Genomic DNA, 12272 nt, shown 5'->3' with positions numbered 1-12272 from the left:
CCCTTTTCCCCAAAGAAAATCTCTCTGCATGTCCCTGATTTGTTGGGCTACTCCTCTAGGGATGGGAAGAGCTGAAAACATATATATTGGAATAGATTGCAGGACTGTGAGAATGAGCCTGCCAGCTAGATTTAAAGATCTACTTGTCCATTTGTTGACTTTGTCCTTCAGTTTATTAGTCAATGGCTCCCAAACTTCCTTGCTCAGAGGTTTGTCAGTGAGAGGTATTCCCAGATATTTGGAGGGAAGATGGTCTCTCTGAAAGCCGAGAATTCTGGAGAGGTTTCTCTGAATGGCAATATTTGTATTGAAAAAAATACTTTAGATTTTAAGAGACTTACCTCTGTACCAGCTGCCAAAGAAAAAGCTTGAAAAATTTGTTTGTAAGCTTTGACTTCTTTGACTGTTGGTATGCCCTGTAACATGGTGTCATCTACAAATTGTTGATGAGTCAGAGAGTCTCCATCTTGGATGAGCTTGAGACCGTAGATTGTGCCTTCCCTTTTGGCAGAAATGATCGCTTTGCCTAATCCTTCCATCATAAGGATAAAGAGAAAGGGAGAGAGCGGATCTCCTTTCCTAAGACCTCTCGAGGGCCGAAAGGATCTGGATGGAGAACCATTGAGAAGGATAGAAAAGCTAGCAGATGTTACCAAAGCCATAACCCATCTTATCCAATTCCGGTCAAAGCCATATGCTATTATAACTTCTTTGATGTATAACCAGCTTAGTTTGTCATAAGCTTTCGCTAGGTCCAGTTGTATGATCATCCTTGCTTGCTTATTATTCTTGAGAGAGTGCACTATTTCATGAGCTTGGATGATGTTATTGAGAATTTTCCGTCCTTCCACATATCCAGTTTTCTCCTCCGACACGTATATTACATTACAGAGGGCTATGGGTCTGAATTGATCTGGAGTCATTGCAATTAGGGCGATGAAGGAGGTATTAAGCACTTTTAGGATTGTTTTTGAAATTCTTGAATCCTGTACCACCTCTAGTATGTCTTGTTTGACTATTTCCCAACTTGCCTTGAAGAAGTCAACGTTGAAACCATCCGGTCCACGAGCTTTCCTATTGTGCATCTCATTTATTACTTATTTTACCTCCTCTTTTGTCACTGGTCTATTGAGATTATAATTATCTTCCCTGGTCATCAGTTTTGGAATATGCTACGTAAATCTTTTAATAGCTAGCAATCTGTCTAAGATAGGCTCCTCTGCTATATTTTGAAAATGTTGTACTAGAATGGATTCCATATCTTTGTGTGTGCTTAGCTATTTCCCTTGAGGATCTATGAGCTTTGTGATTTGATTATGAGCCCGATGTTCCATGGTTGATTTGTGGAAAAACTTTGTATTTCTTTCTCCTTCTTTAAGCCATTGCACTCTTGATTTCTGCTTCCAGAAGATTTCTTCCTGCTGACATCTGATACCATCAGTTTCACGTCCATTTACCCTTTGAGTAAATAACAACTTAATAACACAACATTAATAAAATTCATCTAGAATTTTTATTATTTTTAGGGATCTTTCCACATACATTAGATTAGGTTGTAGGGCTTTGGAATATGGAAGGAGGTAAACTTTCCAAAGATACAAATAAACAATAGAATCTTGAGTTAGGGAGAGAAAATCCAATTATTTCAGTTTTGCTCTAGGAAGCTCTTCTTATACATGAGCTAAGCATGAGATCATGTTGGATCTGGTGAGGCGATCATACACACTTCATTATATATGATAGAGTGATTTGCACATATTACAATGGTACTGAAAGGTACTTGGACTCACTTGGAATTAAACCTCCAATTGATAATGTGGAGGAGCCTTCAAGGGGATTGAGCTTGTTACTCTGCCCCGTGTATGTCCGATATGTGATTTCCCCCCAGGTAAAATTTTTGTATTTAGTAAACTTAGTGACTATAATCCAAGGGCTCTACCTAAGGTGACGGAAGAGGGAAGGTCCTACTGTACCTGGAACATACATTGACTAGACTCACTTGGACAATTTGGAGGGTAATCTTTGCTCGAGATAGCATACGCAAAGTTACTTGTACCAAACTATTTCATTAAGTAGGTTGTCAGGGTAATTGGTTCCAAACACTCATATCTATAAAACTTTTGACTTTGATCTCTATGGCATTGGATTTCATCACCAACTAGTAAATATTGATCTCTGTGAAAGGTGAGTTTGTATGGTTTGAATCCCTAGATTTTTTAGCGTGTGTTACTTTGTTTCTTTTTAATTTTTACAGGACCTCAGGTGTGGACTGTGAATATTATTGAATTTTGGTAATAAAATCTTATTTGGATTGAATCTAATGGCTACCCATCCGGAAGTTACTGACCAAGGAAACCCCATTAATGAGAATCCTAGTCCTTTTCCCAATATTGGAAATGTTGGTCCTCCTTATATGGCTACATTATCACTTCCCGGATTCATGATAGGTTTACCTGTATGGTTGTTCCCAACTTATTTAATTCCAAATACTCTAATTGTACCAACTAAACTGAGTTTTTCACCTCAATCGAGTTCTCCATCTTAACATAACCAACCTATTGTTGACCCTTTACCTTATTCAACCAACATGTCCTCCTCCCTTTCTTCTTCTTCACTTTGTAAAAGCCTTGATGCTAGTAACCAAGTGAATAAGAAGAAGAAGAAAGGGAAGAAGAATAAGAAGCAAGATAAGAAAGTATTCAACCAACCAACCATGGCCATATGTATTGGTAATGTTGATGGAACTTCTACAATGCATTGTAAGCCCAAATACCCTTGCAAGATTTGTAAGGGTGACCACTTACTTATCAATTTTCCTCCTATTCCTAAGGTTTTGGAAGTATGGTCAAATAATTCTCATCAACTTACTATTGATCCATCAACCAGTGATTCCTAGATTCTAGGGAAAAAGATTACGGTCAGGTTTCCTTGTAGGTTATGCAAAGGGACTCATCATAGTCACCTTTGCCCTCACATGGATGCAACCTCGGAATTGTTAGAAAAAACTTATTGTTTCACAGAAACAACTTCCAACTAATTACTCTAAACTTTCTCCCTATATATTGTCAGTTGATGAAGTGACTGATCTAAATCCAAGTACACCCAATCCCACTATTCCATTGGAGGGTGAAACATGTATCACTCAAGTTGATGGACTATTTGTTGATAAAGTGGTTGTATCGATCCCATCTTCGGTCGTTCCCACTCTCCTTTTAGAGAGTGAACTTCATACCACTCATGTTCTTCATGTTACTTCAGATTCTTCTACACATGGGGGCATTTCATCTGTTTCTTTTGAACCCCATCCAAGTAATGAGCTTATTTCTTTTGATTGGAGTAGTCTAATAGAACCTCGTCTTCCTTATTCCACCCCTTTCCAAATCATTGTGAAGGCTTATTGTAAGAATGTGTGACACACAAATGTAGATGAAGGTGCTTCTGTCAGTGTTTTATCCTTGTCTGCTTGGCAAGATTTGGGTTTCCCTCAGCTTGTGCTTGTTACACAGAATATGTTAGCTTTTAACAGAACCGTTAGTGAACCTTTAAGGATCATTCCTAAGTTACCTATTACTCTGGAAGGTAGCACTGTTTGTATCAATCTTATGGTAGCACGAGGTCCCTTAGATTTCAATTTTCTCCTTGGGCAAGACTATGTCTATGCCATGAAACTTGTTGTATCGACACTCTTTTGCATGATGTCCTTCCCTCATAATGAAAACATTGTGATGGTTGATCAAATTTCATACGTTGATCTTGCTTCAAATACCAGTCATCCAACACCCCTGAATGTTCCTTATATGGAAGTGGTACCTACCGTGCCATGGTTTAATTATGTGGGAATCTATCCCGTGTTTTCAATTACCGATGCAAGAAAGCCTCTCACTGTCTGCTTGACTTCTTTTGAATCAGATCCGATAGCTGACATGATCAAAACATCAATGGGGAATTTGAACACGATTTTCTTATCACTATTGATCCCCTTGACATGTGTTCCTTGCAGAGGATTGTTCTTCCATCTAATGAAGACCTTTTAGAAACCATAATCAAGGGGTGTCCCTTGTCATGTGTTTCTTCGATATGGAAGCCATGAACATGTTCTATGAGGATAGTTATTTTACTGTGTCAACATTGTTAAAAAATGAAACAGATACTTATGAGGATGGTTCTTTTACTGTGTCAACCTCGTTGAAAAATGAAACATGTGTTTGAGGATTGTTCTCTCACTGTGTCAACCTCGTTAAAAAATTAAACAACCTCTGATGAGGACAGTTCTTTTACTTTGTGAACCTTCTTAAAAAATGAAACAAATACTTGTGAGGATGGTTCTTTTTTTGTGTCAACCTCGTTAAAAAATGAAACAAGTGTTTGAGGATAGTTGTTTTACCGTGTCAACCTCGTTAAAAAATGAAATAGGTCCTCATGAGGATAGTTCTTTTACTGTGTCAACCTCGTTAAAAATTGAAACAACCTCTTATGAGGAAAGTTATTTTACTTTGTCAACCTCGTTACAAAATGAAACAGATCCATTTGAGGATAGTTCTTTTACTATGAAAACCTCGTTAAAATATGAAACAAGGTCTTTAGAGGATAGTTCTTTTATTGTGTCAACCTCATTAAAAAATGAAACAACATTCCATGAGGATAGTTCTTTTACTATGTCAATATCATTAAAAAATGAAACAAGTGCATAAGGATAGTTCCTTTCCTGTGTCAATCTCATTAAAAAATGAAACATGTCATTATGAGCATAGTTCCTTTTCTTGTGTCAAGCTCGTTAAAAATGAAACAAGGTTCCATGAGGATGGTTCTTTTCCTATGTCAACCTCATTAAAAACTGAAATAGGTCTCATGAGCATAGTTCTTTTCCTATGTCAAGCTCGTTAAAAAATGAAACAAATCCTTCCCTATTATCATTGAGTCTTTAATTAGATCTCATAAATGTTAAAGTTGATTCTTCCTGATGTCGTAAGTAAGCCTTCATTTCATCCTCCTACTAGTAAATTGTATTCTACCTAGGTGAATGAAATGAAGTTTGGGGGGCATGTGCCCTTGCAGTCATTATGTTGGGGGAATGGAAACTTATCTCAAGCACAAATTTTTTTTTTTCAAGACTGTGTAAAACTGAAACCAGTCTCAAGAAAAATTTTCCTATGTTTCAAGCTTGTGTAAAAATGAAACCTATCTCGAGTCCATTTCAGTTATTATTTTCAAGACTCGTTAAACTCATGAAAATCCCAAACTCCTTTTGCTATCTTTTCATGCTCGTTAATTGAATTGAAATTCAGTAATATGAGTACAGTTTTATCACTTTTTCGAACTCATTAAAACTTACGAAAAAGCAAAACATAGGAGTCCTCTTTTAATACCTTTTTCATACTCTTTAAAAATAAAAATATTGTCGAGTACTTGTTTGTTCGAACTCGTAAAACTAAATAAACAACCGTCCACTCAGTATAATTTTACCCATTTTATGGACTGAGTTAGGGTTGTTTACGAAAAAGTTATACGTTGATCAAACATGGTCAATAGAGTTCTCTCTTGTATTATTTTATACTTTTTCAGACCTAAGAGACTAAACTTACAAAAAATAACTTGATGGAGTCTACTTATGTTTTTCTTCTGACTCTCTAACACTGAAAAACATTGAGCCTTACTTTCTCCGGGCTCATTAAAATTTTATGGTAAAATAACTAAACGAGTTTCCTTTTTGTGTCTTTTTAAAACTCTTAAAGGAAAACAATATTGAGTTACTCCTTTACTGGAATCGTAAAACTAAACAGTACAGGACTCGTTAATCATAATGAGACCAAACCATTCCTTCCTAGGGTTCGTTAAAAATACTAGGATGGACTCATCCGAAGGATGAGCTTAATGGACAAGCATATGCTATCCTCCTCAAGCTTGTAAAAAATTAAGAGGTACTTTCCAGTAATGGTGGGGGAAATTGAGAAGAAAAGTTTGTTTCTTGTATTTCAGGCAATATGTCGCTCTTGAACATTACAATTCATCACATATATGTTTAGGTTGGGGAATCCACTTGTCTCACAGTTCATCCAAACTTATTGAAAGTCTTCAGTTGGTTTTGGGTATTATTATTGAGTCAAATGTTGCCAAGTCATTTTTTCGTGTCGCCAATATGTTCAAGAGAAGTCCAAACCTCAGTTCAAATTACCTTGCAAATTGTAGCCTTCAATCACATTGGCCATCCCTGAGTCAATCCTTGCAAAAAAAAATTCAAAACTTGACATGAGTATCGTGTTGTAGGCTTTCCTACGACGGGTCGCTTCCTATCGACTTTAGTTCATTATCTAGCAAGTTGATCTAGAAAGCTTTAGTACCTTGAGGCCTGCATGCCTTAATGGAAGGTTTCTCACCTTCGACGACAGGTTCTCATCATGGCCTTTGATCGAATGATTCTATGGGTGTTCAACTTAAGATCACATATTCGCACTTCATAGATTGTACTAGGAATACCTTGAGAACCATTGTCATTATTGGTGGCTTCTCTCACGCTTGTTAACGGTTCACATCATTGACCAGTAATCAAGTGGTTTCTGCCATGTTTGACTTCGAGACATTCACTTGCATAGTTAGAATCTTATTGTGGATCGAGAGATGGAGATAAATACCCTGGATCTAGTTTCATCAATCCAAGTTGCGAGAAGATTTTATATTAATGGATTGTAGATTTCTGTGGTTAGGTTTTTTAGAATCTACACTCGGCTATTCCACAGTTTTCATTTTTTCTTTGTCGACGTTTCGAGTCTATACCCAGACTCATCATCAGGACTTGATTTACAAAGGAGAGAGATACAGTAGAGATAAATAGGGTTAGGGTTGAGATGTCAAGTAAGTGAGACCACTGCACACTGATTTGAATTAACTAGATTTATAATATTTTTATAATTTTCGATATATTAATGTTTATTATACATGGATAATTCTTATAGATTTTTTATTAATTACTTTAAATTTTTTTTATTTTTTTTAATTAATATATCATAATGCTTTTGTTTTACTTAATTATAACATTATAATAATTTTGTTTATGTTTTAGTTTAATTAATTTATTTATTTATTTATTTTATTTTTTTATATATATTTTTTATGGTTAGGATAATTTTTAATGTTTTAATATTCTATAATTTCTATTATTATTATTATTATTATTAATCTCATTATTATAGTTGTTTATTAATTGTTTGAGTTAAATTGTTTTTGCATTAAGTTTTTTTATTATATTCTATTTAATAAAATAATTATTTAATCATAGCGATTTTGTTTATTTTATTCAATCCTTGCAAGTTTTTAATTACTCAGGAGGTTAATGAATTGTTAACGATGTGCTTCAAAGCTTACTAGCTAGTCCTAAAGAAGGGAGGGAAGGAAGAGAAAGAGAGGGTCAATTTAATCCATGGGTGAGGAGTGAGGTCCAATTCCTACTAATTTCCAAGCCTCCATCCCTGTTGAGGTTATGCAGGTGTTTTATGATCTCAAGAGCTTCTCTGACTTTTCGCTTGAAATAATGTTTTTCATTTGCAATGACTTTTGTGTTTTCAAGGCATATATGGTGGTTTGTCTTACCTGCATGTTCCGCCAAGGCTGAGGAATGGGTTCTTTCCCTACGGATATCTGCACTATGTTCTTTTAACCTGATACTAACTGATCTACCTGTTTCCCCGATATATTGTTCTCCACAGGAACAGTTAATAATATAAACACCTTTCTGCTGGAGATGTCCTGGGCTGTCTTTAACAGATTTCATTCTTTGTCTAATAGTTTTCAAGGGTTTGAATGAGGTTTTGATATTATTTTTTAAGAGAATTTTGGCTAGTTTGTCAGTTACACCATGAATATATGGAAGGTAGGCGTTAGTGGCTGAGGAATTGTTGGTTTTGTTTTTATTGTTTCCAGATTTGGCTTTTTGAAAGGCTCTGAAGATATCTTTATTATTGTATCCAAGTTTGGAAAAGGCTCTTTTTAAGTACGTGATTTCTTCCTTGGTGTGGTTCTCATCAGAAATTCTACAAGCTCTAGTGAAGAGGGTTTGAAGAACCCCCATTTTTTGGGCTGGGTGGTGGTGGGAATCTACGTGGAGATAGTTACCAGTATGCGCTTTTTTCCTAAACACTTTGTGACCTATAGAACCATCCTTGTTTCTAATGAGGAGGATATCTAGGAAAGAGATGCAATTATTCTCTTCAGTTTCCATAGTAAATTTGATTTCATTGGAAATGCTATTGAGATGGTTTAAAAAGTTTTTAAGTTTGTCTTCTCCATGGGGCCAATCCACACTAGTGTCGTCCACAAACCTAATCCAAAATTTAGGTTTTAAAGGGTAGGTGTCAAGAGCCTTCTTTTCAAACTTTTCCATGAAGAGATTGGCTACAATAGGTGAAAGGGGTGATCCCATAGCCACTCCTGATGTTTTCTCAAAAATCTCCCCTTGGAAGGTGAAGAAGGTGGACCGCAGACAGATTTCAGCTAATCTTGCAGTTTGTGGGTCTGCTACCTCTTTTACTACTTGAACTGCTTCATCTAAGGGAATTTTAGTGAACAACTAGACAACTTCAAAACTGACGATTTTATCATCCGGATCTATCTTAGCATTTTTAATGAATTCAACATATTGGTAGGAATCTTTTATGTAAGAACTGGTCTTACCAACTAGCGGAGCTAATTTTCTAGCGACATATTTTGCTAATTCGTAAGTGGGTGATCCTATAGTATTGACTATAGGTCTCAAGGGGACATCTATTTTGTGAATTTTGGGGGCTCCATAAATACGAGGTGTAATTTCACTATCAGGAGTAAGGAGTTTTTTCAGTTTTTCATCTAGATTGGTTTCTTTTATAGCTTTTTTGACAAGTCTTGTGATTTTCGAGATGGGGTTCTTCTCTAGCTTTTTGTAGCTACCACTATTATATAAGTGGTCTTTCATTTTGTTTATGTAATCTTTATGATTCATTACACTAGTGGCACCTCCCTTGTCAGCTTTTAGAATGACAATGTCATTTTTATTCCTTAGGTTTTTTAAGGCTCTGAGTTGTTCTTGGTTCAGATTCTTTTTAGGAGGTCTTGCTTTCCTAAGGATAACTGCACATTCTTGTCTCACCAGTTCTTTGTCTTCCTCCTTGAGTGTTTTGATTCCATCCTCCAGGCTACAGATAATTTCTTCATTTGGGATCTGTTTAGGGGCTAAGGCAAAATTGAGCCCTTTGTCTAGGACTTCAATTTCTTCTTTTTTAAGCTCATAAGAAGAAATATTTATAACCTTGTTGTTAATAGGGTTACAACGGATTTCAGATACATTGTTTATATTCTTTATATTATTATCTGTCCTATTAATATTATTGTGTTTACCTATGTTTTTTATGTCACAATTGTTATCCTTATCCTCATTCCTAGTTTTATTGTTTTTATTTAAGTTATAATCTATGTTGATTGAGTTATTGTTATTTAAACTTACCTTACTAATGTTGTTGCTGTTATGAAGATTTACGCCCAAATCTTGGCTGGAGTTGAATGAGATTCCTACGCTGTCCAATGTTTCATTTCTACCTGGTTCTCTATTTTCTCTGGTCCCAGCATCACTATCTAATGCTTCCTTGTTGCGCGGTTTTCTATTATCTCCAGCTCTGGTATCCTTCGATTCGTTCAAGCCATGGTTATAATCCAATTTGCTGTGTGTTTTGTTTGTTGCTTTTGACCTGGGTGTCCATGCCAGTGTTTTGCTATTTTTCAACGCGGAGTTGCATTGTGTATCTATGATGTTCGTGTCTGATGCGTTTATGCATCGATTTTCTGATTCCATCCCTGCGCTAACCAGTGTTACTCTGCGTGGTTCATTTTCTCCAGTCTTGGCATAACTGCTCGACGTTTCCTTGTTGCACTGTTCTTCTACACAGAGTTCTGATTCGTACAAGCTGGGTATACAAGCCAATGTTCTGCGTGTTTGCAGCCTGGAGCTACATTCTGATTTCGTGTTGTCCATGTCTGATGGGTTTATACAATGATTTCCTGATTCAATTCCTACGCTGTCCATTGTTATCTGTTTGGATTCATGTACAACGTTCTTTTCCTTGACAGCATGTTTTGTGAGTGTATTCTTCGATTGCGAGTCACTGCATGGTTCAGTTCCTTCATTTTTGTCCGTTCGCAGCCACTCCAGCTTCTGCAGTTTGTTTTTATGTTTTGTTTGGGCTGTTTACCTTTCTTTGTCTACTTTAAGCGCTGCGCAGGCATCTATGACCATCCAAAGGTCTTCTCTGATCATTGCTGCAAGTTTTAAGTGGGTCTCCAGGGCTGTTGTGGATAATCACCATAACAAATTTCTACACCTGCGTACTTCAAGGTGGATTAAGGATTTGTTGAGCCTTTCAAATGCTTTATGGTTGTGCTGGTTGTGTAATTTGTGTTTGATGCAGGCAAAGGGAGGGGTTAGATTAGAATCTCTGCATTGCTTGAGAAAGTGAAGGTCTGACTCTTTCCTTTGTATTTTAACCCTTGTCTTTTCGAGATTACGTATCTCCTTCCATGTTTCCCCTCCGTACAGGGTCAAGATAATGGATTGTAGATTTCTGTGGTTAGGTTTTTTAGAATCTACACTCGGATATTCCACAGTTTTCATTTTTGCTTTGTCGACATTTCGAGTCTAGACCCAGACTCATCATCAGGACTTGATTTACAAAGGAGAGAGAGATAGTAGAGATAAATAGGGTTAGGGTTGAGATGTCAAGTAAGTGAGCCGACAGCACACTGATTTGAATTAACTAGATTTATAATATTTTTATAATTTCTGATATGAATTAACTAGATTTATAATATTTTTATAATTTTCGATATATTAATGTTTATTATACATGGACAATTCTTATAGATTTTTTTATTAATTACTTTATAATTTTATTTTATTTATTTATTATTTTTAATTAATATATCATACTGCTTTTGTTTTACTTAATTGTAACATTATAATAATTTTGTTTATGTTTTAGTTTAATTTTTACAAGTTTTTAGCTACTAGGGAGGTTAATATAGTATAAAAAGTTTAAGTTTGTTTGTTTGTTTTTTTTGGTTAGGATAATTTTTAATGTTTTAATATTCTATAATTTCTATTATTATTATTATTATTATTTATTTTATTTTATTTTTATTTTTTTTTAATCTCATTATTATAGTTGTTTATTAATTGTTTGAGTTAAATTGTTTTTGCATTAAGTTTTTTATTATATTCTATTTAATAAAATAATTATTTAATCATAATGATTTTGTTTATTTTATTCAACCCTTGCAAGTTTTTAATTACTCAGGAGGTTAATGAATTGTTAACGATGTGCTTCAAAGCTTACTAGCTAGTCCATTATACAAAGCTATTGGTTAGGAGAGGAGTCGCTTTGATCTAAAGAAGGGAGGGAAGGAAGAGAAAGAGAGGGTCAATTTAATCCATGGGTGAGGAGTGAGGTCCAATTCCTACTAATTTCCAAGCCTCCATCCCTATTGAGGTTATGCGGGTGTTTTATGATCTCAAGAGCTTCTCTGACTTTTCGCTTGAAATAGTGTTTTTCATTTGCAATGACTTTTGTGTTTTCAAGGCATATATGGTGGTTTGTCTTACCTGCATGTTCCGCCAAGGCTGAGGAACGGGTTCTTTCCCTACGGATATCTGCACTATGTTCTTTTAGCTTGATACTAACTGATCTACATGTTTCCCCGATATATTGTTCTCCACAGGAACAGTTAATAATATAAACATCTTTCTGCTGGAGATGCTCTGGGTTGTCTTTAACAGATTTCATTCTTTTTCTAATAGCTGTCAAGGGTTTGAATGAGGTTTTGATATTCTTTTTTAAGAGAATTTTGGCTAGTTTGTCAGTTACACCATGAATATATGGAAGGTAGGTGTTAGCGGTTGAGGAATCGTTGGTTTTGTTTTTATTGTTTCTAGATTTGGCTTTTTGAAAGGCTTTGAAGATATCTTTATTATTGTATCCAAGTTTGGAAAAATCTCTTTTTAAGTACGTGATTTCTTCCTTGGTGTGGCTCTCATCAGAAATTCTACAAGCTCTAGTGAAGAGGGTTTGAAGAACCCCCATTTTTTTGGCTGGGTGGTGGTGGGAATCTGTGTGGAGATAGTTATCAGTATGCACTTTTTTCCTAAACACTTTGTGACCTATAGAACCATCCTTGTTTCTAATGAGGAGGATGTCTAGGAAAGAGATGCAATTATTCTCTTCAATTTCCATAGTAAATTTGATGTCATTGGAAATGCT

Source organism: Pinus tabuliformis, chromosome J (genome assembly GCF_031772625.1).
Source record: "Pinus tabuliformis cultivar Carrire ecotype Pingquan chromosome J, CPIR1, whole genome shotgun sequence".
NCBI classification, from domain to species: Eukaryota; Viridiplantae; Streptophyta; class Pinopsida; order Pinales; family Pinaceae; genus Pinus; species Pinus tabuliformis.
This window is presented reverse-complemented; position numbering follows the sequence as displayed.